Source organism: Lepus europaeus, chromosome 1, assembly GCF_033115175.1.
Source record: "Lepus europaeus isolate LE1 chromosome 1, mLepTim1.pri, whole genome shotgun sequence".
Lineage (NCBI taxonomy): Eukaryota > Metazoa > Chordata > Mammalia > Lagomorpha > Leporidae > Lepus > Lepus europaeus.
The window spans coordinates 119,086,643-119,111,371 of NC_084827.1; the positions used below are offsets into that span (position 1 = coordinate 119,086,643).

General features: G+C 38.8%; 1 protein-coding gene across 1 annotated transcript in view; it reads left to right on the forward strand.

Annotated features, from left to right (window-relative positions):
* MTX2 (metaxin 2) overlaps positions 1-24,729 on the forward strand; it is a 78,118-nt gene that overhangs the window by 13,474 nt on the left and 39,915 nt on the right. The window lies entirely within an intron of this gene.

Consider the following 24,729-nt stretch of genomic DNA (forward strand, 5'->3'; position numbering starts at 1 on the left):
CAGTTAATTCTGGCTAGGACCTCAGCTTGTGTTGTCTTCTGGAATGATTATACGTGGCTTCTCCATGTGACCTGGACTTCCTCAGGGTTGCCTGGTAGCCTGAGGGTAGTCACACTTTACATGATGATTGAATTCTCCAAAGGCACCTGTCCCAGCCACCAAGGTAGAAACTGCATCATCTTTTCATGACCTGGCCTTGGAAGTCATACTGTATCACTTCTGTCATATATTTTATTGGTCACAGAATTACAAGCCTGCCCAAGAGGAGGGGAATTAGACTTACTTGTTGAGGGTGAAGCAGTAAGGTTCTAAAAGAGTTGTGAGGTACAAGATAACTGTTGTGGCCATCTTTGAGAAATATAATCTGCCATAGTTACCAAGGTATAATATTGGTGATGCAGCGTATTCAGCTAAGCCAGTTTTAATTACCTCTGGAAATTGATTAGTCACATTTGTTATTGAATAGAGGCTCTCAAACTTGATGGGGGTGGATAGGAGGTGAAATGGAGGTGGGTGAATTGGTGTGCAAAGGTGGTATTGTATCATGGATTGTCTGTGGAGCTGTCTAAAACAGTGATGCCTGCCTTGCATTGCACTCCTGCCTAAACATGTACATCTGCACACCTATTTATCTTTTCTCTCTCTTGTTTTAAAGATTTATTTATTTGAAAGAGTTAGAGAGACAGACAGACAGATGTTCTGTCTGATGGTTCACTCTCTTAGATGGCTGCAACAGCTATGGCTGGGCCAGGCTGAACCCAGAAGCCAGGAGCTTTATCTGGGTCTCCCATGTGACTGGCAGGGGCACAGACTCTTAGGCCATCTGTTGCTGCTTTTCCCACGCCGTTAGCAGGGAGCTGGATTGCAAGTGGAGTGGCTGGAACATGAACTGGTACCCAAATGGGATGCTGGCATCATAGGTGGTAGCTTTACCTGCTGTACCACAGTACTGGCCCCTGTCTTTTTTCAACAGAGGCTTGTTATACGGGAAGTTGAGGGTTGTGGTAAGATGTGGGTGTGTGTATGTATATATTTGCATTCATACATTCATAATATATATTTTTCTTTTTGAAAGGCAGAGACACAGAGATCTCTCATCAGCTGGTTCACTCCCCAAGTGCCTGCAGTAGCTGTAGCTAGGCCAGGTTGAAGCCAGGTGCCAGGAACTCAATTCAGGTCCCCCATGTGGGTGGCAGGGCTGCAACTACTTGAGTCATCACTATTGCCGCCTAGGCTGTCTATTAGTGGGAAACTGAAATGGATAGGGCAGGACTTGAACCCAGGCATTTTGATATGGAATGTGGGTGTCCTAAGCATCATGTTAACTGCTAGACAAAATGTTCAACCCCAGTATGTTTGTCATACATTCTATAGGTGAGTTGGCTGAGCACCATTGAACCATTTGGAGAGAAAGTGGATTCTTGGGTTTACATTGTTGAATTTACTACCTATTGTTAAAGTGTTATTCCTTAATTTGGGTCAACTCTTTTTTTTTTTAAAGATTTATTTGTTTATTCGAAAGTCAGTTACACAGAGAGAGGAGAGGCAGAGAGAGAGAAAGAGAGAGAGAGAGAGGTCTTCCATCCACTGGTTCACTCCCCAACGGGACACAACAGCTGGAGCTGCGCCAATCTGAAGCCAAGAGCTAGAAGTTTGTTCTGGGTCTCCGATGCAGGTGCAGGGGTCCAAGGACTTGGGCCATCTTCTACTGCTTTCCTAGGCCATAGCAGAGAGCTGGATGGGAAGTGGAGCAGCTGGGACCAGAACTGGTGCCCATATGGGATGCTGGCGCTTCAGGCCAGGGTGTTAACCCATTGTGCCACAGTGCTGGCCAGGGTCAACTTTTTAAAAGATAGATTTATTTATTTGAAAGGCAGAGTTAACAGAGAGAGAGAGTAATAGTTATTGATCTTCCATTTGCTGCTTCACTTCCCAAGTGGCCTCAATAGCCAGGGCTGGGCCAAACCAAAATCAGGAGCCAATAACTCCATCTAGGTCTCCCACATGAGTGACAGAGGCCGCAGGACTTGGGCCATCTTCCAGTGCTTTCCCAGGTGCATTAGCAGGGAGCTGGATGGGAAATGGAGTAGCCAGGACTTGAACTGGCACTCATAATGGGATGCTGGCATTGCAGGCAGTGGGTTTACCCACTGTGCCACATGTTCCCAGTTCAATCATTTTGAGAGTTATAGCTCTTTTTTTCTGTCACAATATTTTTCAGATTTTAGATAGCAGAATACCACCCCCCCACCTTTTTTTTTTTTTTACCGAATATATATTTTTGTTGTGTACTTGACTTGTGCTAGGTATTGTGCTCAGTGCTGGGGATACAAAAATGAGTAAAACAGTTCTTGTATATACCTATATTCTCTCTTTTTTTTTTTTTTAGAACTAGAACCATACTTTATTTGATTTCTTTTTTTTTTCTTTTTAAACTTTTATTTAATGAATATAAATTTCCAAAGTACAGCTTATGGATTACAATGCCAGAAGCCTCCCACAACTTCCCTCCCACCCGCAACCCTCCCCTCTCCCGCTCCCTGTCCCCTTCCATTCACATTAAGATTCATTTTCAATTCTCTTTGTATACAGAAGATCAATTTAGTATATATTAAGTAAAGATTTCAACAGTTTGCACCCACATAGAAACACAAAGTGAAACATACTGTTTGAGTACTAGTTATAGCATTAAGTCACAATGTACAGCACATTAAGGACAGAGATCCCACAAGAGGAGCAAGTGTACAGTGACTCCTGTTGTTGACCCAACAAATTGACACTCTAGTTTATGGCGCCAGTAACCACCCTAGGCTGTCGTCATGAGTTGCCAAGGCTATGGAAGCCTTCTGAGTTCGCCGACTCTGATCGTATTTAGACAAGGTCATAAAAGACAGGGTGAGGATAGTAACCAATGATCCTAAGAGTGGCATTAACCAGGTCTGAACAATTATACAGCATTAAGTGGAGAAGAGGACCATCAGTACACACAGGTTGGGAGTAGAGCCATTGGAGGTAGAGTAGAGGTTATGATTACGAAGGAATGAGGCCCAAGTGCGCTAGACAGGGTCTAGAACAACGGACAGAGTCATTATTAGGGGAGCTAAGAAAGGTGCTGTCTAAGCTACAATTAAGTTTTCTTATTGAGAGGCAAATAGAACCTGATAGAAGGGGCTTGATAATAATCTGTTGGGCTTTAGGCCTTGTAAGTTAAGAGGCCCAGACTTATCTATCTCTTCATATGGGGTACATCCTAAGGGAGGTGTGAACCTCCTAGGGGAAGGCACTCTGTTGACTTTCATTACTTGGCTGGCCTGGGAGGAGAGCTGGCCAGGTAAAGGCAGGTGGCATCTCTAACAAGAAATTTACAGTTCTGCCTGCAATGTTGCTGACCCTACTTGGCCATCCCCTCAGCTGCAGTGGTCCCTTTGGAAGTTGGGCTGAGTGAAGGGCTTTTCAGCTTAGAGCCAATAAGATCTGTGGCTCTGACCTGGGCATCCTTCGACTCCAGGGCAGGTCCATTTCCAGTGATCCAACTCTTGGCAGAGCTGCCAGGGCTCTTCACAAGCTGACTTCTGCTGAAGCCCAGGCTTACCACATTGAAAGCCACTGCAGTGGACTGGCCTGTTGGGTCTCCTTGAGGGCAGATCACTGTACAGATCAGCCATTAATAGGCCTGCCACCCATTGCTTCTGATGCCTAGCTTTCTTTTCCTCCTGGTTTGTGTTAAAGCAGACCAGAGGATGCAAGTCAAGGGAGTGCCCAAGTCCCATCTCTAATCTTCAGTGGCCTGAACTACAAGTCTATAGTCACAGGCATGTTCTGTGGTAGTTTTTCTAAGGTAGACAATGCCCATGAGGAAAATTATATTCTCACTTTCAAACTTTCTTTCCCTTTGGTCTGAAAGGGAGGTTTTTTCTACTTACTGTTTACTTTGCTGAAGGCGAAGTAAATCTAGCTATGAGATTATAATTTAAGCTCTTATTTTGGCTATGCGATTACAGAAAAATGTTAGCCATCTCTTTTATAAGGTCTAAAGATTAAATTGTGCGTCCTACAGATTTCTTCATAATAGAATTAGTTTCCTACCTTGAAGAGAATAGAGAAATGAATGAACAAGTTGGGCTTAGAATAGAGAAATGAGGGAGCAAGTCCTAGATTGCTTGCTGACAATAGCAATATCACATGAATACTTAGCAAACCGTTTCAACCATTAGATAACAACTTAAGAAAACATTTACCAGAAGGTCCAATGCCTTCTATAAATTTTAAGAATCCTGTATTTGGAAACACCTCTTAAATATCTAACATGGTGTAGTTTGTTTAACCAGTAAACTTAAGCACAACCATATAAAATGTTTTTAGTTTCTTTCTACCAACAAGTATTAACATATGATTCAGGTCACACAAATTAAAATGTATCTTTGATTGATTTTAGCAGCTTAAATTTATGGACAATCTTATCTATAAGCCAATTAAAATAAAATTCTTAATAAAATTTTCCCATGTGGGCATACAGTATGACAACTCATATAACATATCATAATAGACCAATATAGCAATTTTAATAATAGCTTTTAAAATCTTTAACTCTTTTTGTAGATTGCCAATTGATTTGAATTGCTTTTTGTTTTTAGTAACCTTAGTTAAGCATACTTTCTCTCAGTTGGTACTGTTAATACATTATTGGCTTCATCTGTTTACAGAGGCATCCCAAAGTACTGAATACAATAGAAGAGGCTGGAAAAAGTCCATAGTAATCTATAGGAGGACAGCTAAACACAGAACCAACAACTCTAGTTTTATGGGCAGCAAATCATATATAACTGTGGATGACAAAAGACTTTAAGTTGCCATGTTTAAAATTATAAACTCATTATAAACCAACAAGAGGCACTTGCTTACTTCACAGTATTTTGAAAGCACCTGTAGGATTTTACAAGTACTTAACCCTTTAGGCCTCTGGGGCTTTCTCATTAAGATAACTATCATGTCTAGTAACACAAATTCATTAGACTTTTTACTTCTCAAACATTTGTATTAATAGCATTTTCCATTATAAAAACTTAAAATTTAGTACCACGTCACATCTTGACAGTACTTCTAAAATAATCCAAATAGCCTGATTAGTTGGTGTCTCTATAAGATGAGAGACATAAGTCCTTCGATTTTTTCAGTTGGGCCCAAACTGGAAAAACCAAAGTCCAGGATTTACTGGAAATTTTAGAGACCAGATTGTTTGAAACTTTGATTTTTTGAATGCCTGTCAAGAATGCCAAGAAGGCTCAAAATCCAAAATATCTGGTTGAAATAAGATTCCTTAAAATCATGACATAACATAGACCAAATTTGATCATTGTTACAAGGTGATTTTTCAAATCTTTGAAAATAAGCACATATTTAAATAACCCATAGCTCATAATAAAAATTCAGCTGTTTTTGAACAATTAGAATTTAACAGACATCAAGAGAACAAAACAGATTACTTTAACACATTGCTTTAACAGAGAATCAGAGAATTTTCTCTTTTCTATGTCAAAGAGAAATTGAGCTTCATGTGATCTTTTGCTGTGAAGTTTCCTTCCTTTACCTTCTTTCATATTGGTGACCATGTTTCTGTGTTTCTGTGTGTAAGACATCTTTAAGCATCTTTTGCAGGGCAGGATGAGTGGCAACAAATTCTTTCAATTTCTGTTTGCTATGAAAAGTCTTTATTTCACCTTCATTCACAAATGAGAGCTTTGCAGGAGATAATATTCTGGGCTGGCATTTTTTCTCTCTTAGTACCTGGGCTATGTCTTGCCATTCCCTTCTAGCTTGTAGGGTTTCTGATGAGAAGTCTGCTGTGAGTCTAATTGGAGATCCTCTGAGAGTAATCTGACGTTTCTCTCTTGCACATTTTAGAATCTTTTCTTTCTGTTTCACTGTGGTGAGTTTGATTACAACATGTTGTGGTGAGGATCTCTTTTGGTCATGGTCATGTTTATTAGGGGTTCTATGAGCTTCCTGGATGTACTAGGATGTCTCTGTCCTTCTCCAGACCCGGGAAGTTCTCTGCAAGTATCTCACTAAAAAGGCCTAATCCTTTCTCTCTCTCCATGCCTTCAGGAACTCCTAGAACCCGAATGTTGGGTTTTTTAATAGTATCCTGTAGATTCCCAACAATATTTTTTAGATTTATAATTGCCTCTTCTTTTCTTTGGTTTGACTGTATACTTTTGTGCTCTGTCTTCTAAGTCCAATATTCTCTCTTCTGCTTCACCCATTCTGTTTTTAAGGCTCTCTAATGTGTTTGTCATTTGATCTATTGAATTCTTCATTTCATTATGATTTCTCATCACTATCACAGTTTCTTGTTCTACTAGTTGTTTCATTTCATTTTGATTCCTCCTTAATATTTCACTTTCACGAGAGAGATTTTCTATCTTGTCCATTAAGGATTTCTGTAGTTCAAGAATTTGTTTTTGAGAACTTCTTAATGTTCTTATCAATTTTTTGAGATCCGCTTCTTGCATTTCTTCTATCTCATCATCTTCATAATCTTGAATTGGGGTGTCTTTTTCATTTGGGGGCATCATAGTGTCTTCCTTGTTCTTGTTACCTCGGTTTTTGTGTTTGTTGTTTGGCATGTTGTAGATATTTGGTTTCTTCACTGTGGTGTTTTTTCTTGTTACACTATGGCTGTATATTAAGTGGACTGTCTGCTTTCGATGGAGCCTTAGAGGCTTGAGATTGGTGTGGCCTGAGAGCTCTGTTTGGTTCCTCAGGGTTGAGGGTGTGTCAAAGGTGACACTCCCAGGTTAGGCGTGGTAAATCTTTCTTTCCCTTTTTTTTTTTTTGGAATCAAAAGGGAAGTAATTCCGCACAGCTGAACGTAATTGGAGGTAGTTAGCAGGCGAATGATAAACCCACAGGAGCCAGAGATCGGAAGTTTTTTCCCAAGGACCACACAGGGAATCTCTGCTGCCCTCAGTATGGGCTCCAATTCTCCTGCAGTCTCCCACTGGGTTGCCAGGTTAGATCCTAATCTCCTGTTATTTCACCCCTCCCCCCAGAGTCAGGTTTTTCTGCTAGGCTCAGGGCATGAGGTCGCCCTGCTTATGACGTATGTCCAAAATCGTGCCTGCTCTTTGTCTTGCTCGCCTTTGAATGGTGAGCGGAGAGAGAAAAACTCGTGTCTGTATCGGTCACTTTTTTTTTTTCCTCTCTCTCTTCTAGTTAGCCTGGTGAACTTTTCCCCACCGAGTTTCAAGCCTCGTTACCTCTAGTCTCCTCTTTCCGCTTTCCTGCTGGTGTCTCGGGCTATGGAGGTTCGGCTCACCTCGCGTTCCAGCGCTGGTGTGTTGAGTCTGCCACTGGTGTCCCGAACTTGGCCTCTCACACTCTCCATGGAGGTCCACTGTGAATCACTAGTTCCGGAAGAGTTTCCTCTGCTGTTTCTTCCCCTACTCTTCCTTGAAATTGCAGTATCTCCACTTTTATTAAACTGTCTCTTCCTGGACTATCAATGTGCTCCCTTCCTATTCTGCCATCTTGCTCTACTTTCTATATTCTCTTTTTTTTTAATAACTATTTATCGCTCCCCCCCGCCCCCGCAAGAAACCTTTTATTTAAGGAATACAAACTTCATGCATTTCATAAGTAGAACTTTAGGAATATAACGATTCTTCTCATCATATTCACCCTCACACCCACTCTTCCACCCCCCTCCTCCCTCTCCCATTATCAGTACAATTCTTCACTAAGATCCATTTTCCATTAACTTTATACACAGAAGACCAACTCTATACTAAGTAAAGAGTTCAACAATTTGCATTAAAGAACCGAAACCAAACCAAACCCCAAAAAACTGTTCTTTAACAGTCAAGACAAGGGCTGTTCAAAGTCATTACATCTTGAAGTTAATTTCACTTTTTTTTTTTAGAATCTTAATTAACTTTAAAGAAGCACTAAAGCACTTAGACATAATTATAATACAACTCTAAGACCAGAGATCCTGCATGGGAAGTTAGCGTACAGTGACTCCTGTTGTTAGTTTAACAATTAATACTCTTATATATGATGTCAGTGATCACCCAAGGCTCTTGGTGTGAGCTGCCTAGGATATGGAAGCCTTTTGAATCCACAGACTTCATCAGTATTTAGACAAGGCCATAAGCAAAGTCAAAGTTCTCTCCTCACTTCAGAGAAAAGAACCTCCTTCTTTGATGACCATTTCTTTCCAGTGGGGTCTTACCCACCAAGGTCTTTCATGTAGAACATTTTTTGCCATAGTGTGTTGGCGTTCCATGCCTGAAGTGCTTTCCTGAACCTTTCAGCCAGTCCAGAATGCCTTTACGGCTGATTTTGAGGTCAGAGTGCTATTTAAAGTGGTTGTCATTCTGTGTGTCTGCTTCCCATGTTGGAGCATTCACTCCTTTTTAGTTCTATCTATTGTTATTACCAGACAATGAATCCTATCCATATGATGATCACTTTAACACTTAAGATGGTATTTTTACCACCTAGCTTAAGCGGATTTGGGGTCCCATGGCAAGTTTTTAAACTGTACCCTTAGAAGTCCATAGGAGTGTATGCAGAACTATACAGCTTTGCAGTTACAAACTTTATACACTTCATAATTACAACTTTAGGAACATGGTGATTCTTCCCACTATGCCCACCCTCCTACCCATACTCCCAACCTCTATTCCTCCTCTCTCTCTTATTTTTTACTGAGATCTTATTTTTGACTTTTATTTTTTACTGAGATCTATTTTCAATTGACTTTATACACATATGTTCAACTCTATGTTAAGTAAAGAGTTCAACAAATAGTATGTATAAAAAAAACTTAACAGTGAAGACAAGGGCTGTTCAAGTCATTGCTTTTTGAAGTGTCAGTTGCACTTCTACAGATTGCCTTTTAGGTGCTCTATTAGTTATCACAGGTCAGGGAGAACATGTGGTATATGTCCCTTTGGGACTATCTTATTTCACTAAGTGTGATGTTTTCTGATTGATCCATTTTGTTTTAAATGACTGGATTCCATTTTCTATTGTTGTGTAATATTCCATAGTGTACAAACCCCATTATTTCTTTATCCAGTCTTCAGTTGATAGGCATTTGGGTTGATTCTGTGTCTTGGCTATTGTGAATTGAGCTTCAATAAACATGGGGATACCTATATTCCTGTGTAGGACAAACATCTATTGAAATAGATAATTTCAATTTTTTAAAAAGATTTATTTTTATTTATTTGAAAGACAGAGTTACAGAGAGAGGTAGAGACAGAGAGAGAGAGGTCTTTCATCCGATGGTTCACTCCCTAGATAGCCGCAATTACCAGAGCTGCGCTGATCTGAAGCCAGGAGCCAGGAGCTTCTTCCGGGTCTCCCACGTGGGTGCAGGGGCCCAAGGACTTGGGCCATCTTCTACTGCTTTCCCAGGTCATGGCAGAGAGCTGGATCTGAAGAGGAGCAGCCGGGACTAGAACTGGTGCCCATATGGGATGCTGGCACTTCAAGCCAGAGCATTAACCCACTATGCCACAGCGCTGGCCCTGGTAATTTCAATTTGAAGTGTTCTATTCTGTAATAGAAATCTGTGCAAAGAATGCTAGTCTAGGAAGCCTTGCCTAGCATGTTATTTCCCTTTCCTCAAGCTGAATCAGAGATGTTAGGTTTTGGTAAACATCTCAACTCCTCTCCCTGCTGCTCACTTTCCATCTGGCATGCTTCTGATTATTTTTTGGACTCAATTCAAATTTCATCTTCTCTTGTGAATTCTTTCTTGTCTTCCTCAAGCATATTTTTTTTGAGCATTCCTGTAATGCTTTGTGCACACTTCTGGCCTAATAATAGTTACTGCTTAAATGTATTCTGTGAACTGGGGACTGTATAGGGCACTTATAGTTTGTTTATTCTTTGAGTATAGTTAGTATTTCTTCCTTTTACTGTGTGCTGATGCAAGAAGAAGTTAAGCAATTTGGTCATGTTCAATCAGACAGTTAAGTTGTAGAATTGGGAAAGGAATCCAACTATGTCTGATTCCAAGATCTCTGTTTTTTCCTGGCACCACTTACATTCACTGATTGTTAATGGTTTTGTGTATCTCAGTCATCCCCTCTTCTCATGCAATAAACTTAGATCCTAAAAGGCAATACAATTTTATATTCATCTTTGTCTTTTTATTGTAGTCTGTGATAAATTCTGGATGTTTAATTAACCTGTTCAGTTAAATCTTTATTACTTTTTGGAGAAATCTGAGGATTTGTTACTTCTGTTTCCATTTTTGTTATGGAATTCTGTGATAGTCAGGCTATGTTATTTTATTACTTGTTAAAATTATTTTTTTCTTGGAATATCTTGAAGTTCTGCCAAGATTTCAGGAGGTATAAAGACAATATAGGTAACCCTAAAGGGTCATAGCTAGTTGGATGGAATGAGAGATGAGGGTATGGGGTGTTATTTGGTGAGACAGCAAGTGCATGTGACATGATTAGAACAGTGAGCACATGTTAAAATATTTAAAAATAGGTGCTGTTACTACCCATATTGTATTTGGTTTAAAATAGTGGGGAGAACTCCTTTCTTTGAAGATTACTGTTTTCCATTTTCTAGGATTAGATTTAGAGAACTATTGCACTTTGAAGGTTAACATTATTGAGGTCTGATAGTTATGTGGTGTCATTTTCTTATTTCTGTTCTTTTGGCTAGATATTATACTTTTAATCTTAACCATCTGTTTTTGTGTAGCTCTGTTATTGATCTCATTCATTTCTGTTTCTGAGAAAACCTCAGACAGAATCGGCGCTTCCTTTTCTTTTTTGAATTTCAGATTACCATTTTAAAAAATTCAAATTTTGAGTCCTAGCTGCAAGGTCATATCTGTTAGTTCATAATAATCATATGTAGTTGGCCTGCTTGTTGGATATTAATGAAAAATCATGGGTCATTTTTATAGTTTGACAAAGTCTAAACAATTCCATTTGAGAACATGACACATATGCACTTACTTGAAAGATTGCAAGGTTGTAAATTGAACTGTGTTTACCTTAGCCTGTTTTCTTGATCCTTGTTAACCTCTAGAAGCTTGTCAGTTTTATGAAATTGATCCTTGAATACCATTTTGAAACTAATCTTTAGTTTCACATAGATAGATTCTGATGGCCTGTGTTCAAGTATTGCAATTAATTATTTTTATTTTTCTTACTGATTATATCTAATAGAAAAACTGTCATTTAACCACTTTTGTTCTGAAATAAGTATGGCCTTAGTTCATTAATCTTGAAGGCTTAACAACAAAACAAACATCCTTAAGAAATGGGCAAAGGACTTGAACAGGCACTTTCAAAAGATGAAATTCAAATGGCTAACAGACACATGAAAAAATGCGTTGGATCACTAGCCATCAGGGCAATGCAAATAAAAACCATGATGAGATTTCATCTCATACAGAAATCAACAATAAATTCTGGTGAAGATGTGGGTCGAAAGGTACCTTAATACACTGTTGGTGGAAATATAAACTAGCACAGCATTGTCAAAGACAGTATGGAGATTCCTCCAAAATCAAAATAGATCTATCATATGGCCCAGCCATCCCACTCTTGGAAATTTACCCAATGAAACCAGCATATGAAAGAGTTACTGTACACCATGTTTATTGCAGCTGAATTCACAATAGCTAAGATATGGAATCAATCCAGATGTCTATCAACTGATGACTGGATAAAGCAAATATTGTATATATACACTATGGAATACTATTCAGCAGTAAAAAAAATGAAATCCTGTCTTTCATGACAAAATGGATGCAACTGAAAACCATTATGCTTAGAGAAATAAGCCAATACCAGACAAATATCATGTTTTCCCTGAATTGTGGTAACTAATAGAGTATAAAAAGTGTAATGTATATGAGCAAAATTGACATTTTAAGATTTGATGATTGTTTATAGCCTTTGTCTCTAATGTTGAGGAACAGTATTTTTTTCTTCTTACTGTTTGTTGAATTCTTTACTTAGTGGAGGTTTAAGCTTATGATTATAAAATAAACTGAAAGTAAGTAATTGTAAAAATTAAAGAATAAAAAAGGAAAGAAGAGGGAGGGAGGGAGGGAAGCATGGTAAATATCACTATACTCCTAAATCTGTATATATGAGATACATGAAATTTGTCCACTTTAAATAAATTTAAAAAATGAAAAAAAAATAACTGAATAAGCCTTGGAATTAAGATATAAAAAAAGCTTATTCTTGAACATTATAATATTGCAACATTATTACTAAGGTGTGTTTTAAAAGTTGGCTTTAAGCTATATTCACATATAAATAGCCATGTCTACTTGAGTAAGATGGTCAGAAATCTTCTTGAATAAAATTATTCTATACCAATGCTTGCCACTACTTTCTGTGAGCTAAATGAATGAAAGAGACAAAAAGAACAAGAACAGTGTGTGTATGGTGTTCATAGATTTAGCAGAGTTGCCAGCTTGTTGCAGTTGAAGATTTTTAGTCCTCATCACTGTGGTCTCAGAATTTTTCAGCCTAGGTTTGATGGAAATAGATATCTTTACTGAGGAGATTCTTACACTCCAAGGATGGAGAACTATCCTTGGAGGATACTAATAATGGCCTTAATTCTAATAATGATTACACAAGAATGCTTATTTATGAGCTCTGCAAGAGGGTAGCTAATTTAGTTGTGTGTTCACTGACTGGAGCCAGAGTACTTGAGTTCAAATCCTGGCTATTGTCACTAACATCATGACTTTGGACAAGTTACTTACTTTTATGCCTCAGTTTTCTTATTGTAAAATGGATAGTAATAATAGTGTCTACCTTGTGAAGTTGTTGAGAGATAGTTAATATGTATTTTTTTTTTTTTTTTTGCCAGACAGAGTGGACAGTGAGAGAGACAGAGAGAAAGGTCTTCCTTTTGCTGTTGGTTCACCCTCCAATGGCTGCTGCGGCTGGCGCACTGCGGCCGGCGCACCGTGCTGATCCGAAGGCAGGAGCCAGGTGCTTCTCCTGGTCTCCCATGGGGTGCAGCGCCCAAGCACTTGGGCCATCCTCCACTGCACTCCCTGGCCACAGCAGAGAGCTGGCCTGGAAGAGGGGCAACCGGGACAGAATCTGGTGCCCCGACCAGGACTAGAACCTGGTGTGCCGGTGCCGCTAGGCGGAGGATTAGCCTATTGAGCCGTGGCGCCGGCCAGTTAATATGTGTTAAGCACTTAATATGTATTAAGTGTGCAGTAAGTACAGTAAGTCTTTCATAATTTTCTATTATCTCAGCTTTACTGAGGTATAATTTACACACCCTTTTCAAGTGTACAGTTTGATGATTTTTAAATTACATTTACATACTTTTATGACTATCACCACAATCTAATTATAGATTTCCACCAGTTCCAATACAAACAGCTCATGTACAGTCATGTCCCACTCTCACCTGGATCAACTGTTAATCATTAATCATTGTTTTTCTATCTGTAGATTTGCTAGTTTTGGACATATCATATACATAGAATCATACAATGTGTTTTCTTTGTGACTGACTTTTTCATTGGACAAAATGCTTTTGAAGTTCATCCATGTTGTAACATGTGTCAGTACTTCATTACTTCTTTTTTTAATTTATTTATTTTTATTTTTTTAAAGCTTTTATTTAATGAATATAAATTTCCAAAGTACAGCTTATGGATTACAATGGCTTCCCCCCACCCCCCATAACTTCCCTCCCACCCGCAACCCTCCCCTTTCCCGCTCTCTCTCCCCTTCCATTCACATCAAGATTCATTTTCAATTCTCTTTATATACAGAAAATCAGTTTAGTATATATAAAGATTTCAACAGTTTGCCCTCACAGTACTTCATTACTTCTTACTGCTGTGAGTAGTAATCCGTTGTATGTATTTACTACAGTTTGCTTAACCATTCACCAGCTGATGGACATTTGAGTTGCTTCCACTTTTTGACTTGTGCATTATAAGTCTTGTTGTGGATATATGTTTTCATTTTTTTCTGGATGAATACCAGCAGTGGAATTACTGGGTCACATAAGATAATTCTCTATATAACATTTGGCGAAATGGACAAACTTTTTATAGTTTCACCAGCAAAGTGTACAATTTCTGATTTCTTTACAGCTTCTATATATTTTTTATTAACTGTCTGTTGATTTTAGTCTTCCAAGTGGATGTGAAGTGTTATCTCACTGTGGTTTTGATTTGCATTTCCCTGATGACATTGAATGTCTTTTTATGTGCTTGTTGGCCATTCATATATATCTCCTTTGGAGAATTGTCTATTCATATCCTTTGCATAGTTTAAAAATTTGGGTTATATTTCCTTTTTATTATTGGGTTGTAAGAGTTCTTTATGTATTATGGATATAGTCTATATGGAGCTTGAGCAATTTTTTTTTTTTAAGGAAACACTTCTTTTTTTAAATTTTTTTTTTAATTTTTATTTTTTGACAGGCAGAGTGGATAGTGAGAGAGAGACAGAGAGAAAGGTCTTCCTTTTTGCCATTGGTTCACCCTCCAATGGCCGCTGCAGCCGGCGCATAGCAATGATCCAAAGCCAGGAGCCAGGTGCTTCTCCTGGTCTCCCATGCGGTTGCAGGGCCCAAGGACTTGGGCCATCCTCCACTGCCTTCCTGGGCCATAGCAGAGAGCTGGCCTGGAAGAGGGGCAACCGGGATAGCATCCGGTGCCCCAACCGGGACTAGAACCCAGTGTGCCGGCGCCGCAAGGTGGAGGATTAGCCTGTTAAGCCACGGCGCCGGCCAAGCTTGAGCAATTTTTAAAAAAAGATTTATTTGTTTATTTGAAAGAGTTACAGAGAGGCAGAGGCAGAGAGGGAGAAAGAGGTCTTCCATCTGCTGGCTCACTCCCTAAATGGCCACAATAGCCAGAGGTGTACTGATCTGAAGCCAGGAGCCAGGAGCTTCTTCCAGGTCCCCCACGTGGGTGCAGGGGCCCAAGCACTTGGGCTATCTTCTACTGCTTCACCAGGCCGTAGCAGAGAGCTGGATTGGAAATGGTGGCTGGGACTCGAACTGGCACCCATATTGAATGGCTGCACTGCAGGCGGAAGCTTTACCAGCTGTACCACAGCGTCAGCCCCATGTTGAGTAATATTAATTGCTAATCATCATCATCATCATCATCATAATCCTCTGCCTAAATAGAAGTCTAGGTAGTGTTTGAACTGAAGGAGATAAATTCCCATTATTCTTTACTTTTATTTAGGCTCAAACTTTGGTTGTGAGGTAAAATTCTGCCCTCCATCAGTCCTACATTTTCAATCTGTATTGGTTTCCACCTTCTTCCATAATGGTAGCGTATTATGACCCATCTGTCTTGAGTATTAATTATACTGTATTATTCAGTGTCTGACTCACTTCGGGTCATTTTAATCTTTTGTTTACCACTTATTCCAAATAAGTCATTGGTTGGAGATATTGAGTGATTTGTGAAATATTATTTGCCATAGTTCAGTAAATTGGCATTAGTTTGGCATTTTGGAGATCATGTACTGGTACGTATAATTTTTTCTTAGTCCTTATGTAACACATAGCCCAACAGAATCAATACTTGTTATAGGCATGCCAGATAATATTTATTATAGTGAGATAGACTTCAGTATTTGTTGGAGATTTTAACTTAAGACAATATAGAAGTAACAAATACAGAGATAAGACCCATGGTAGTTACTTGGTTTTCTTTATAATTGTATCTTTAGTGCTTAGAATGGTATGTGGCACATTATATGCAGTAAATATTTATTGAAGTGTTGATAAAGCTGATTTGTACATTGTATCTAAATTTACTTTCTGAAAGAATTGCCATATATATCTGTAGGTAACAAGCAATAAAAGATACACAGTAGGTTCTCATATCTGCAACAAGTTTCTTTTTCCTAAGGAGTTAAGATAACTTGTAGCCAAGGGAATAGTTTTGGTCTGAATCTTCTTTCAGAAAAATCTTCTTCCAGAGTTTGGGAATCCTTTTGTGTTTGTGTCTTATACTTGTCTAGTCTGTCCAAGAATATTGGGGTCTTGCTTCAAGGGTGCTTATTTTAATCTTTGTGTCTGCACTTGTTGCAATGTGTTGTGTAAGCAGCGTTGCCACTTGCTACACAGCTGCTGCCTGCCTGTATTTCAGGTCTATGGAAAGGACTGTGTGACTGTACTTTCTCATTCTCTGACATGAACACTGATATTTGTTGAGGTGATGGGAAAATGGTTTTAAACTTCTTTTGTGGGAAGAGTCACTTCCTGCTTATTAATCCAGTATAATGTCATTAAACATTCTCTATGAAACAGTAGCTCAGGGGGCATAATTATTTCATGATCATTATTAGATATGTAGTGTTCTTTGATTTGCACTGTAGTTTGCAGGTGGAATTGCTGTTGAATCTTGTACACAGTCATTACAATTCCAGTTTTTATAAAGTCCCATTTGATCATATTTTAAGTCTAAATGTCTTAGAAATCTATTTTTAACAAAACCTTCATATCATCATTTCCCAAAACTTGTTGGGTTTACATTTAGTGTCTATATTGATATCACTGCAGTCATCAGTGTCAAATTAGCAAATTTATTTCCCCCTTTTCTCTATGTGTCTTGCAGTAACTTGTCCATGTTTAAGAGCTGCCAAATGCTCTGTGAGCATTTTGTTATATTAGTAGTATTTGTGTTTACACCTCTGGCAGAAAGCCATCCAAATCTGGAGACAGAGTATACATGTTTGCTACTCCTTTTATTTAACACTGTCTAAATAGTCTTGCTGGGATGAAGAGGTGACATCTATGAATCTAGTTTGGAATCTAGTTGCCTAAGGATAAACTGAGTTTGACTTCATTAGTGCACAAATGATAGGTTTGTATAGAGTTATTACAGCATTAATCAATTTGATGGATTGGAAAAATGACAGAACTGAGGCAGCATGTAATATTAGTGCCTATTATCCTACAAATTATGTCTTCACCTACATTCATAAGCTGTAGGAGTCATGTTGTATGTTAAGAATGCAAAACTTAAGAAAAAAAACACACATACACACAACCCAGCAGCATTGGGCGTCTCTTTTCATGGCCCTTCTCTTGTTCCTTTAGCTTAGATCTTCAAGAGGTAGACTTTGGAATTAGACTTGTTTATTAGGTCACAGTACTTTCACATTGTGAAATACCTTGAGTTGAATGGGATAGATCAATTATTTGCACTAATGACCTTATCACCTAGATATACAAAGAGAATACTGCAAGTAGCATATAAAGCCTTTAAGAGACCCGTGTGTGTGTGTGTGTGTGTGTGTGTGTGAGAGAGAGAGAGAGAGAGAGAGAGAGAGAAAGAGAGAGAGAGAGAGAATTTATTGACCAGCAGTCGTTTCACTAAAAATTATCACGGATTAATAGTAAAGAATTTTTTTTTATTATATGGAATTGGTTAGTAAAGCTGGAAGATAGATAGCATATAGTTAGTCAAAATGAATGAGAAGCAAATATATGTTCTTTTGGGTTGTGAGTGTTGCTTTATCTTGTCTGCATATCTAAAATTTATTTTGTTATGATTTATTTATCTTATCTATGACTTTCAAAGACCCAAGAGTATGTTTTCTTTCTTTTTAGCTTTACTTTTTTTGCCTTTAATATAAATACTTGTAAGAGTAGAAGTTTCTTTGAAACATTTAAGAAATACTCATTTGGACTAAAAAAGAAAAACTCCTCACTTAAAGATTGCAACTCTTTTTTTTTTTGACAGGCAGAGTGGACAGTGAGAAAGAGAGAGAGAAAGGTCTTCCTTTTTCTGTTGATTAACCCTCCAATGGCCGCTGTGGCTGGCACACCGCGCTGATCCGAAGCCAGGAGCCAGGTGCTTCTTCTCCTGGTCTCCCATGGGGTACAGGGCCCAAGGACTTGGGCCATCCTCCACTGCACTCCCTGGCCACAGCAGAGAGCTGGCCTGGAAGAGGGGCAACCGGGACAGAATCCGGTGCCCCGACCGGGACTAGAACCCGGTGTGCTGGCGCCACAAGGCGGAGGATTAGCCTATTGAGCCATGGCGCCGGCCAGATTGCAACTTTTTAAAAAATTCATTTCTTTGAAAGAGTGACGAGAGAGAAAGAGAGAGAGAGAGAAAGGTAGATTGGTCTTCATCTAGTGATTCACTTACCAAGTGACACAATAGGTAGGGGCTGGGCTAGGCTGAAGCCAGGAGCCAGAAATTCATTCTAAGCGCTTGGGCCTTCTTTCACTTCTGGATCAGGAACAGAGCAACTGGGACTCAAATTGGCACTCCAATATAGGATGCTGGCATTGTGAACTGTCACTTATCCTGCCGTGCCACAGCACTGGCCCCAAATTGAAACTTTTATAGACATCTTTTTTTGTTCCTGTCTTTTAAAGAAGACAATAAATGTAAATTAATCAAGACCTGGGCTTGAATAAAATGGAAAAGTAGGAAAAGGGCTAACTAGATTTTTAATAATATTAATTGGATATGTGCTTAATTATGAGGTTCTATGATATTTGCTTTATTTATATGTACTCTTTGTAGCTATAAAATAAGAAATATTCTTTCTTGCTGGCGCCGCGGCTCACTAGGCTAATCCTCCGCCTTGCGGCGCCGGCACACCAGGTTCTAGTCCCGGTCGGGGCACCGATCCTGTCCCGGTTGCCCCTCTTCCAGGCCAGCTCTCCGCTGTGGCTAGGGAGTGCAGTGGAGGATGGCCCAAGTCCTTGGGTCCTGCACCCCATGGGAGACCAGGAGAAGCACCTGGCTCCTGCCATCGGAACAGCGCGGTGCGCCGGCCTACCGCGGCGGCCGTTGGAGGGTGAACCAACGGCAAAAGGAAGACCTTTCTCTCTGTCTCTCTCTCTCACTGTCCACTCTGCCTGTCAAAAAAAAAAAAAAAAAAAGAAATATTCTTTCTTTACAAAATGACAAAATTTTTTTTTCTTTCTTTTTTTTTTTGACAGGCAGAGTGGACAGTGAGAGAGAGAGACAGAGAGAAAGGTCTTCCTTTGCCATTGGTTCACCCTCCAATGGCCGCTGCAGCCAGCGCACCGCGCTGATCCGAAACCAGGAGCCAGGTGCTTATCCTGGTCTCCTATGGAGTGCAGGGCCCAAGGACTTGGGCCATCCTCCACTGCACTCCCTGGCCACAGCAGAGAGCTGGCCTGGAAGAGGGGCAACCGGGACAGAATCCGGCTCCCCAACCGGGACTAGAACCCGGTGTGCCGGCGCCGCAAGGTGGAGGATTAGCCTATTGAGCCGCGGCGCGGGCTCACAAAATGACAAAAATTTAATGTATCTTTTGGTAGGGAATACTATTAGAATAGTAATTCTAGTTTTAAAGTGTGAGTTAATATAGGTTACCAAGAGTATCTTAAGAGTTAGTAGAAACTAACTTTCACTGCCTTGGTATGAAAATGATATAGCCATTTCTTTATTGTGAAAGAATTGACTTCTGAGATGTAGATAGTTTTAATTTGAAACTATTGTAATAAAAATATTAGTTTTAGATAATACTTGAGAAAAAAGTTGAAATCTTGATTAATTTGAATTTCATATTTTAGCATATATTAATGTAAATGTTATCTTCACTTTGGAGCAACTGAGAAGCCAATATTTTAATATATAACCTAAGGACTACAGGAAATTTACACATCTTAGGACTTTACCTCCAAGAAATAGAAAATATTGATGCAACAATATGATAGAGTAGAAAATATCATTCATCATAAGACAAGTGCAGACTACTATGTACAGAACAAGTAAGGGACAAATTGGATTAGTTATAGAAACTTTCTTGATGGAGGTGGCATTTAAACATTGTCTTGGAAAAGCTATAAAGCTTGGGCATGTAGCAATGAAGTAGTGTATTCTGGATTAAGGGGAATAGTTTGAGCAAAATCATGAAGGTGAGAAAGTATGAAGTACATTGGGGAATCTGAAGTACTCAGGTTGCATACAGTAGGTAGAGAGGGAGGGATCCCCATTCTCCTGAATAATTCGTATGTATTTCTCCCTAAGCTTTTCCCCTTCATTAAAAAAGATGATTTCACAAGGAGAGAGGAGTACATGTCTGGCTATGTTCCCTGATAAAACTTCAAATAAAGAGTTTTATTAAAATATATTCTCCAATATGTGGTGAAGTGTTTGCACCCTGTAGTATGCAGGACAATCCTTTGAAGTACAGGGAAAAAATATCTAAATTAGCTATGCTTTTGTTTTTTTTTAACCTATGCCCTAACCCTAAAACTGGAAATCTATTTGATGTTTTATATCAAATATATAGTGTTCATCAGATATTACTGCTGTACACGCCTAAGCTTAATCATCAAGGTCCTTAACCATCTGACAACCCATCTCATGATTCCCTTTCCCACATCTTATGACACTAAAACAAGGACAATTTTTATTTTTTTATTTGAGTCAGAAAGAGAGGGAGATGCAGGGAGAGCAAGCACATGCTTCCGTCTATGGGCTTACTCCCCAAATGGGCACACCAGCTGAAGACAGGAGCCTGCAGTTCCCTCCAGGTCTGGGAACCCTATCCAGATCTCCCATGTGGGTGGCAGGAACCCACTTGATTGTACCATCCTGTTGCCTTCTGCAGTCTGCATTGGCAGGAAGCTAGAGTCAGAAGCCAGAACTGGGAATCCAACCCAGGTACTCACATGTGGGGTGCAGGCAGCTTCCCCACTAGGTCAAATTCTTTCTTGGGATCACCATATTCTAAAACCTCATGTCCCCATTAATAGAATATTTGAACATACAGGCTCAAATAGATCTGGAAATCATGTTGGTTAATTGCTGAGCTAATGTGTCCTGTACATTATAAAATATAGACTAAAAAATAAAGCACAAAGAGCTAAAAAATAAATTGAAATTCAAGTTCTAACTATTTCTACGTAGCTCTTTAATATTTTTAGAGTTATATCGTTAGTTGTAGTATTGAAGTTGTCTGGGTAAAGTTATTTTTATGTTTTGCCATGCAGTTTGCTTATATTCCCTGCTGCAATCTTAGCCTAAATGGTACTGAGTAATAACAATAATGTTGGTGGCAATATAAAAACAAACATTCAGGCAACATTTACTGATTGTTTTTTATATGCTAGGTTTTAGGGATGAGATGGTAAGCAAAATCAAACAAATCCTAGATTCTTGATGCTTATTTTCTAGCTTAGGAGATAAACAATCAAATAGTTTACTCAAAGATGTCAAAATATTGACTGCAATAAGTGGTGCAAAGGGGTGTGCATGCTATATATGAGTTTGTGATGGAGTGTTTGAACTATTCAGGGAGTCAGTGAAGACTTCCTTGGGCACAGGACTGGCTACATAGTAGCAACTAGTACAAAAAGACATTCAAGATCACTTGTTCAAAAGATAAGACTTTCAGCCGGCGCCGTGGCTTAACAGGCTAATCCTCCGCCTTGCGGCGCCGGCACACTGGGTTCTAGTCCCAGTTGGGGCGCTGGATTCTGTCCCGGTTGCCCCTCTTCCAGGCCAGCTCTCTGCTATGGCCTGGGAAGGCAGTGGAGGATGGCCCAAGTCCTTGGTCCCTGCACCCCATGGGAGACCAGGAGAAGAAGCACCTGGCTCCTGGCTTCGGATCAGTGAGATATGCCGTCCGCAGCAGCCATTGGAGGGTGAACCAACGGCAAAAAGGAATACCTTTCTCTCTGTCTCTCTCTCACTGTCCACTCTGCCTGTCAAAAAAAAAAAAAAAAAAATAAGACTTTCAAGGCTGTGACAGCAGAAGACTAAACCAAGCATCAGGCCTTCTAAGTGCAGGCCCTGTGCAATTGTGCAGGTTACACACTCATGAACCTGGCTATACCTGAAGTCTTTCTCTGCATTCCCTATCATCTGTTGTCTACTGAGAATTCCTAGATGCTAAAATAACATGGTTATATAGGTTTATATTGTTCTGTTGCCTTCTCTATTTGAATGATAGGTTGTATTTATGGAATAAAAATCATATGCTTTGATGGAGTTGCTTTATGAGAACTGCTTTTCAATAATAATTTCTTTTTTTTTTTTGAAAAAGATTTACTTATTTATTTGAAAGGAAGAGTTACAGGGAGAGGAAGAGAGAGGGAGAAGATGTCTTCCATCTGCTGGTTAACTTCCCAAATGGCCACAACTACCAGAGCTGGGCTAGGCTGAAGCCAGGAGCCAGGAGCTTCATCTGGGTCTTCCATGTTGGTACAGAAGCCCAAGTACTTGGACCATCTTCTGCTGCTTTCCTAGGCACATTAGCAGGGAACTGGATTGGAAATGGAGCAGCTGGGCCATGGGATGCTGACATCGCAGGCAGTGGCGCTCAGCCTGCTAAGCCACAATGCCCACGGTTAATAATTTCTGAGTTAAAGCAGTTTCTATCTTGGATCAAGCAAAATATTTCCCCCTTTCATCCCAGCATCCAACTTCAGGTTCTTAATAACAGAGCTTTTGGTAACTGTAAGCAACTTCTTTAGTTTTATTTGCAGTCAGGTAATATGTTATAAAATTTCTATTGCTTTCATATATGTTTATTGTATTCTACCTGGAGAATCCATGAGAGTGATGATGAATTAACTTTTTTTTTTTTTTTTTAAAGAGTTACTTATTTATTTGAAAGGCAGAGTGACAGAGAGGAGGGGAAGAGAGATTGATTGATTGATTGATTTTCTGTCGGTTGAGAGATTGATTTATTTTCTGTGTTGGTTCACTCCTCAAATGCCCACAACAGCCAGGGCTGGGCCAGGCCATAGCCAGGGAGCCAGAAACTCCATCTGGGTCTTCTATATGAATGGCAGGTCCCTAAGCACTTAGGCCATCATTCCTACCCACTAACCTGCATCAGCAGAAAGCTGGATTGGAAGTGAAAGAGCTGGGACTTGAACTGGCACTCTGGTATGGGATGCCAGCTTGGAAACTGGCTTATCCCACTGTAACACAATGCCTGTCCCTGAAATAACTTAGTTATTATTATTATATTCAGTACACTTAATCCTGCTATTCCATTGTTTTGAACATTTGTAATCCATGTCCAGTATATATACAAATTAACCAGAAATTAAGATTACCAGAATATTTAACTAGTACACCCTGTTATCTTAACAAGATAATACTAAATTCAGCAAAAGTTTATTAGCCAAAATGTTTAAGAGAATATTTAAACAAATATCCCTTTTCTTACTTTCTATATATAATTAATGAATAACTATATGCAAAATATGATGCAGTATGAAATAGATACAGATGACACATCTGTTGATTTAATATTTACTTGAACTTTTTGTAAATTTCTGTGTTTTTTGCTTTAAGATTAGTACATAAAATTGAATCTTGATGATTTAGGATCTTATAATGAATGGACCTCATTGTATTGTTTCTAGTATAGATGTAAACAGAATAGGTGTGCTGACCATACAATTTATTCTAAAAGGTTATTTTTGAGTAATTTGCTGATGTCAGCGTGTTTTTGTTTCCATGACTTATTTTTAAAAATTGTTATAAAAGGTAATTGGGTTCTTAGTGAAATTTTACTTTGTTAAAAATTTACAGTAAAATATAATGAATATTTTATTTTAATTTTAATTGCCTTTTTAGTATGTGTATGGAAATCAGTAGCTTTTATACATATGTGTAATATTGTAGGTAGTGGCATACAAAGCTCTGAAGGGTACATTATTTGCTTCATGATGTGTGGTATTGTCCGTAACTGCGAATTTAATTGGAGCTGAAACAAACCAAAACAAAAGTAACATTTAAGATTTTAAATAACATTATTGATTTTCTTTTCATTCTAAAGCATAAGGAAAAGCAAATTAAGGGGCTCCTCTTCCTTACCCGGGGAGTTTTAGTATATCTTAAAATTATCATCTAAAAAAATCTTCACAAGTATGAATTTCTTTTGAAAAATCACTAAAAATTATCTGTTGTTATATCACAGAGATTGGATTAGTATAGACACAGTAAGAAAAATACCAAATTATTATCAAATGTCATATATTTACTTTCTTGCTTAGAGCAAATGTAGTTACTATATTAGAATTGGTGACTCTGATCCTTTATGGATTTTTCAAATAATTCAATAGATGACATCCTGTGTATTCTTCAAGCAGAGCCATTGCTGCTTATGTGCAGCTGATTAGACAACATTCAAATGTAGTGCTTACCTAACCACTGGTAGGTAACTTACTGATATTCTTTGTAGCTGTATTCTTCTCTAGATGAACGATTAAGGGTCAAAGTCCAGCTTCACTTTAGGCCTAGATGTAGCTGTACAGGTTTTATTTCATGTGGCATGAACTTAATACTCCATCTCACTATGCTTTAGTTATTTTTGTGCAGTTGTAGTAGTAGGGTCAGGGCAGTGACATGTTCTGGAATATAGCAATATTCCTCTGCATTTTAAAATACTATCAGAACAAAAGGAAAGATGGAAAGCCTGATACAGATAGATATATTTGATATTTCATGCCATCTGTTTGAAATGTTGCTTTGTTAAACATTTATAGTAAAATATTATAAATATTGCTTTACTGTTTTTCTATAGTGAATCAAACATCAGTTTCTTTTTATATGTATGAGCAGCATTTTTGATGTCTGTTTAAAAGAGACGGAAGGAATTGTAACATATAGGCTATTGTATTTTTTATATTCTAGCTTTTGATTGAGCATGGTGTCTTTCTCCTCTTTCTCAACAGAAACAATCACCAAATAATAAACCAAACATGCAT